Source organism: Hydra vulgaris, chromosome 04, assembly GCF_038396675.1.
Source record: "Hydra vulgaris chromosome 04, alternate assembly HydraT2T_AEP".
Lineage (NCBI taxonomy): Eukaryota > Metazoa > Cnidaria > Hydrozoa > Anthoathecata > Hydridae > Hydra > Hydra vulgaris.
Genome location: NC_088923.1, coordinates 7,538,784 through 7,544,868, shown reverse-complemented (window position 1 = coordinate 7,544,868; position 6,085 = coordinate 7,538,784). Strand labels below are relative to the sequence as shown.

The 6,085-nt window shown below is 27.9% G+C and overlaps 1 long non-coding RNA gene across 1 annotated transcript; it reads left to right on the top strand.

Annotated features, from left to right (window-relative positions):
- The first annotated feature begins 4,945 nt into the window (after window positions 1-4,945).
- LOC136078966 (uncharacterized) lies at window positions 4,946-5,516 on the top strand. Its single transcript, XR_010637827.1, has 2 exons — window positions 4,946-5,035; window positions 5,337-5,516. It is a non-coding gene; the product is annotated as an uncharacterized LOC136078966 (long non-coding RNA).
- Window positions 5,517-6,085: the final 569 nt, after the last annotated feature.

Sequence of the window (6,085 nt, the reverse complement as noted above, 5' to 3'; positions counted from 1 at the left end):
TTTCTGGTTCAATTATACATTTATTCTCAACAGTACTAAAAGTAAAAAAAACAAACATAAATTGTTCTTTCAGATAAGAAAGCTAATTTCTGAATTTGAATTGTTTTTCCTATGATCCTCTACAGTTTTAAGCAACAAATGCAAGAAGTTTTTAGACCACATTGTTAGTGTAAATACCTCTAAAACCTGCTCATAGCTAGGATAAATTGTTTTACTTTTTTTAAAATAAAATATTTTACTTTTTATTTTAATTCAATTTTTTAATTGACATTATTTTGGTCTCAACATCCCCTCGCCATTGTCAATTATTGTTAAACTCACCCCGCCCCTCTATCTACTGGCATCATTTATGGATGATCCCATAGCGTAAATACTATATATATATATATATATATATATATATATATATATATATATATATATATATATATATATATATATATATATATATATATATATATATTTATATATATATATATTATTTTTACTTTATTTACAACACCATTTGATATACAAGAAACCCTTACAAAACTTACAATAATTCAGTTAAAGTTCAATCTCAGTTATTGAAACGTAATAAATTTAACATCAATAGAAAAGTAAAGCTGTCATCATTAAAATAAAATTAAGTTACTAATAAAATCACATTCAACAATGATAAATATTCTTACTGTAGTAAGAATTAGTACTAGTTAACAAATTTGAACAAATAAATATAAAATTGTGAAAAAACAATGAACAAAGAAGAACTTGAACTTGAGCTAAATCTTGAATTTAAATTAATTGGTACTAATTTGTTCAAGCATAACCTCAAAAAATAAGTTTATATAATAAATTTAATGTATAACTAGTTATACATATAGTTAATTATCAGGAGTTATATGTATAACTGCATGCATTTTAAAGCATTTTGTTTAATTTATATATTACTTTAGATCGTATTACTTTGAATACTGAACCCAGAGACTATATCCCCAATAACACTGTGGTACTCCAGATTAAAAATTGAAAAGTTTCTTTAATTATCCTGTTTTTGTTCCTTAATGTACTTCGTAAGTCCCTTAAGTTTTATGAACCTTATTATGTATAAAGTTAAAAGTTTTGGAGCCTAAAAAAAGTTACAGAAACCTCCCTATCTCCCCCCTATTTTAATATTTTTTTTTAATAAAGAAAATTTGACTTTCAAACCAGCATTTCTTTGTGGGACACTGCAGTGTCCCATGCATGCATGCTTGGTTTTTGACAACATTTGAACTTGCATCAGTCAATTGTTTACAGATAATATACTCATGAACTATATTCAAATATCATATGAACATGTTAGAGAATGTTCATATGATATTTAAACATCACAAATTTAATAATATTGTTGTGATATGTTATATAAATAATACCATAATAGATTATGATATGAAAATAAGATAGGATATGAAGGTAATGATCAAAGAATAAATTTACTTAAAGAAATTTAGATGTTTGTTTATTAATTTCAGAATATTATATTATGTGTAACCACGGCCCTCTATAATAACAGGCCTTGACATTTCGCAACAAAGTTGTTAAACTGAAGGCCAATTCCTAATACTGTGTTTACATTTTCATCTTTGAACATTAGACGAAAGTTTGTGTTCACACTTTTTTATTAAATCTTTAAAATTTGATTGGTTTATAAATTAGATAGCGCAACTTCAAGACGATAACCTTGTAAGGTTCAAGGCGTTACATTGTAAGGTAATAATATTGTCAAACTAGCGGTAAGTTTTTTTAATAATTAAAATGCCTTTAAAATGCTGTGTATCTCTTTGCAAGTCGAACTATCTCAACTACAACAAAAATATCAATTTATACAACTACAACTACAATATCAATTACAACTACAACAAAAATATCAATACTCAACTACAACAAAAATATCAATTTATAAATTCTCGAAGAATCTAGAGAGAAAAAGATGTAGTGAAGCTATCCCAAGAACTGGTTTTATTGTTACAGACTATACAGCAGCATGTCAACTTCATTGGCCAAATGAAGCACCTTCTGAAAGCAAATATGGGAAGCAATAACCTTTAAACCCACCATCTGTTTTTAAAAATATTCCGCCTAGTTGTTTAGCACCACACCAGCAAGTAAAGTTACAAAAACTGTAACTTCAAGTGGTTTTCGAAGCATTTTACCAGATGAGTTAAATGATTTTCTAAAAGAGGATGAACTTATATTTGACGATATTCAATCTTTGTTAAGTAATAATAACAATGTTATTGTTTTCTAGCTTAATAAAAAAAGTTTACACATACAATCAAAAATGTACAAACTTGGTGTTCCATTATTTATTTGAGTAATTTTCAATGATTATTCATTTGTAGCTAACCACAATGGCACAACTTGTAATATTTCATCTTTAGCTGTAAACAAATTAAAGTTAATATAAACAAAATCAGCTTTATTTGAAGCAGTTAGATTTTTAAAAAATAAAGAAAGTTTGCTTTAGTTAAATATTCTATTCGAACACCTTAATGCTATGAGAAAAGTTTATGTTGGCGAAGTTTTATATACTTCAGATATTATATGAAGAGCATATGAGTAATTTGCTATGTGACGAAGTTTATATGACTGTTTGTGTATTGACTACAAGTTGCCAAGTATAAGGACTTTAACACGATTGACTTCAAAAATAAGCTCAATGGAGGACCTAAGTTTCATAAGTAGTATTTTTATGAATCTAAATCCATTGAAAAGAACTTCCATACTACTAATTGATGAGGTCTATGTCAAAGCTTCATTACTTTACCAAAGAGGTGCTTTGTTTGGTCAAGCAGTAAACTACCCTGAAAACTTAGCTAAAACAATTTTATCATTTATGATTAAATGTCTTTTTGGAGGTCCAGAATTTATATGTAGAGCTCAACCTGTTGCAAGTTGTTCTTCTGAATTTTAGTTTGCTCAATGTCAACAAATTGTTGATACGATAAATAATATTGAAAATAGTAAGACACTGGTAATAATTACTGATGGTAACCGTGTAAATCAAAGATTTTTTGGAATGTTTAAAACAGTTGATAGTAAACCATGGTTAACAACATCAGGTATATATTTATTGTATGATTATGTGCGTCTCTTAAAATCTATACGAAACAATTGGTTGACAAAAAAGACTGACGAACTTTAATTTTTGAACAATAAAGAACTGGCTTTGGCTAAGTGGAGTGATTTAGAAACTTTATATAAAACTGAGTGCTATAGTCTTTTTAAACTCTCTAAACTTACAGCTAAATCAGTTTATCCAAAACCAATAGAGAGACAATCTGTAAAGTTTTGTTTGTCTGTTTTTTGCGAAGAAACAGTAGCTACATTAAGAACGCATCCAGAGATTGAAAATAAAGCATTTGAAGGTACTGCTGTATTTATTGAAAAAATAATTTTTTTTCGAATGTTGTTAATGTCAAAGCACCTGGTGCTGGCATTGGGTTTAGAAATGAATTATGCAGAGAAATCCACTCAGTTGGTGATCAACAGTTACAACTGCTAAGAGATATTGCTGAACTGTCAAATTTTATGAAACCTATGCAATAGCGCATTAATGTTATGCCTTTGCAATAACATGAATGCGCTATTGCATATAGCGCATTCGTGTTATGGCTCTATTGATCTCGTAGAAACTTTGTTGAGTAATGGAGCAAAGTATGTTTTATTAGGTTGGTTTTTAACAGATCCACTTGAAAAAGCTTTTTCTAAGCTTCGACAGGGATCTGGAGGTACTTACTTTATAAACGCTAAATCTGTAATTGAAAAAATTAATATTCAACATACTAAATTGATATTACAACTTGACATTCCTGTTGATGGTATCGATGGTCATACTTGTGACATATGTTTTAGAGATATTTCTACTGATGAAAAAGAACTTCTGGACAATATACATGATCTTGAAAGCTCAGTTAATAAATCTACATTAGTGGCTATAGTTTACATAGCTGGCTATGTGCAAAAAAGCGAAATAAAAATTTATGACGATTCTACCAATTATTGTTATAAATATGGAAGTTATCTGTATTGCTTAAACAGAGGCGGACTTGAAATTCTTTCTGATACTCTAGTATAATGGTCAATATTTTGCGTTTTTTTTTTCAAGGTGCTACTGACCCTTTATGCAGAACATTTTGTGTTACTCAGTTTCAGTTCATTGCTGCTAAATATAAATTTTAAATCACAGAAAAACAATGCAGAGTATATTCTAATATTCTGCTAAAGAAATACTCACTAATTACCACTCCCAAAATACTAAAGCTATCATAATTTATGTGAAAATTAGTTTTGTAATTTATTATGCTATTTACTTGTTATGTTTTTTATTTTCTCATTAGCCTACATGTCTCTCAATATGTTTATTTGTAAATATTTACCCTGTTGAGATATATTGATAAAACTTTTTTTTTGCTTGAATCAACTTTTGTTGGTGTTTTTTAGTGTTGGTGATTTTTATTGATACCATTTTTTTATCAAAAAAAAATTAAAAATACAGTTATCTTTCTAATTTATATACTTTGTTATAGTTCTGCTTGTTATTGATACTATTTAATATTACATAAATATTCTTAATGAAATTTGAAATACGAAAAATATGATTATCTTTTAACAATTTTTTGGTTTTCTTTTTATATTTCCGTCTTTACTAGAGATTATTATTAGAAAACATAGACTGCCATTACACCCTACCTAATATAAAAATATATCAATATAAGTAAAAGTGTAAGTTAAATCGGCCTTCAGTTTTTACGGCATTTTGCGCGATGTCAAGGCCTGTTATTATAGAAGGCCGTGTGTGTGACGAAAAAGTAAAGATACTTTTGCATGCAGTGGCTATTGCACCTAAGGTTTATATAATTGAAAAAGTTGGTTTTTACATTTTTATTTTTGTTTTTTTGTTTAACTACTTAACTACTTATCCTAATTGATCACTTTTTTTCAGGATTCTCCTCATGGGTTCAAGCTCATTACGCATAATATGTGTTCAATTACCCATAATACGTTAGTCATTGTAAGTAATAAATTAGAAAATAATTATTTGTGAAATATTGTAGTCATTAATGACTTCAACCTGGCTAATAATTAAAATTGCTCGACTAATAAGGTTCCGTATTAAAATTGCTCTCTCTCTCTCTCTCTCTCTTTCTCTCTCTTTCTCTCTCTCTCTCTCTCTCTCTCTCTCTCTCTCTCTCTCTCTATATATATATATATATATATATATATATATATATATATATATATATATATATATATATATATATATATATATATATTTATATTTATATATATTTGTATTTTTTTTTTTTTTTTAGAAAATGTTTGAAGAAACTTAGAAGATACTAAAAACCTTGGTATTATGCAAGCCGAAGCGATTTAATTAATTCAATCGACAAAAAACGGCGTGTAAATCGCAAAAAAAAAAAAATATTTTTAATATTCATTTTGGATGTATTGATTAATAGCATTTATTTTAAAATAAATTCATTTTGCAACACGTTTTTTAATTTTATAAAATTTCGTTATAATAGTTTAAGGTAAATCCCACAGGTTGTAGGTGGAAAACATCACATGTAAAAGATTAAAAATGCTACACATTTTGAATACCAAATGGGATAAAGTAGCAAATACCAGATTAAGTTAAGCCTCTCTGAAAGCTTTGATGATTAATTTTAAATAACTATTTACGTAATTTTTAAATTAAAAGAATTTTAAAAATTATCATAGAAGCATTCGGACTTTCATTTGTCTAGTATTGACTACTTTTATACCATTTGGATTAAAATATGTGGCATTTAAGATCTATAACATGTAGTATTTTCCACCTATATCCCATGTAGGATTTACCACATAAAACCCATGTGGGATTTACCATATGAAACCCACATGGGACAAAATAATAATCCCCATATGAGTTACATATGGTAAAAACCCACGCGTATCCCATATGGGATTTACCATATGGAATCCATGTGGGATTTACCATATGAAACCCACATGGGACAAAATAATAATCCCCACATGGGTTACATATGGAAAACATCCACGCGTATCCCATGTGCGC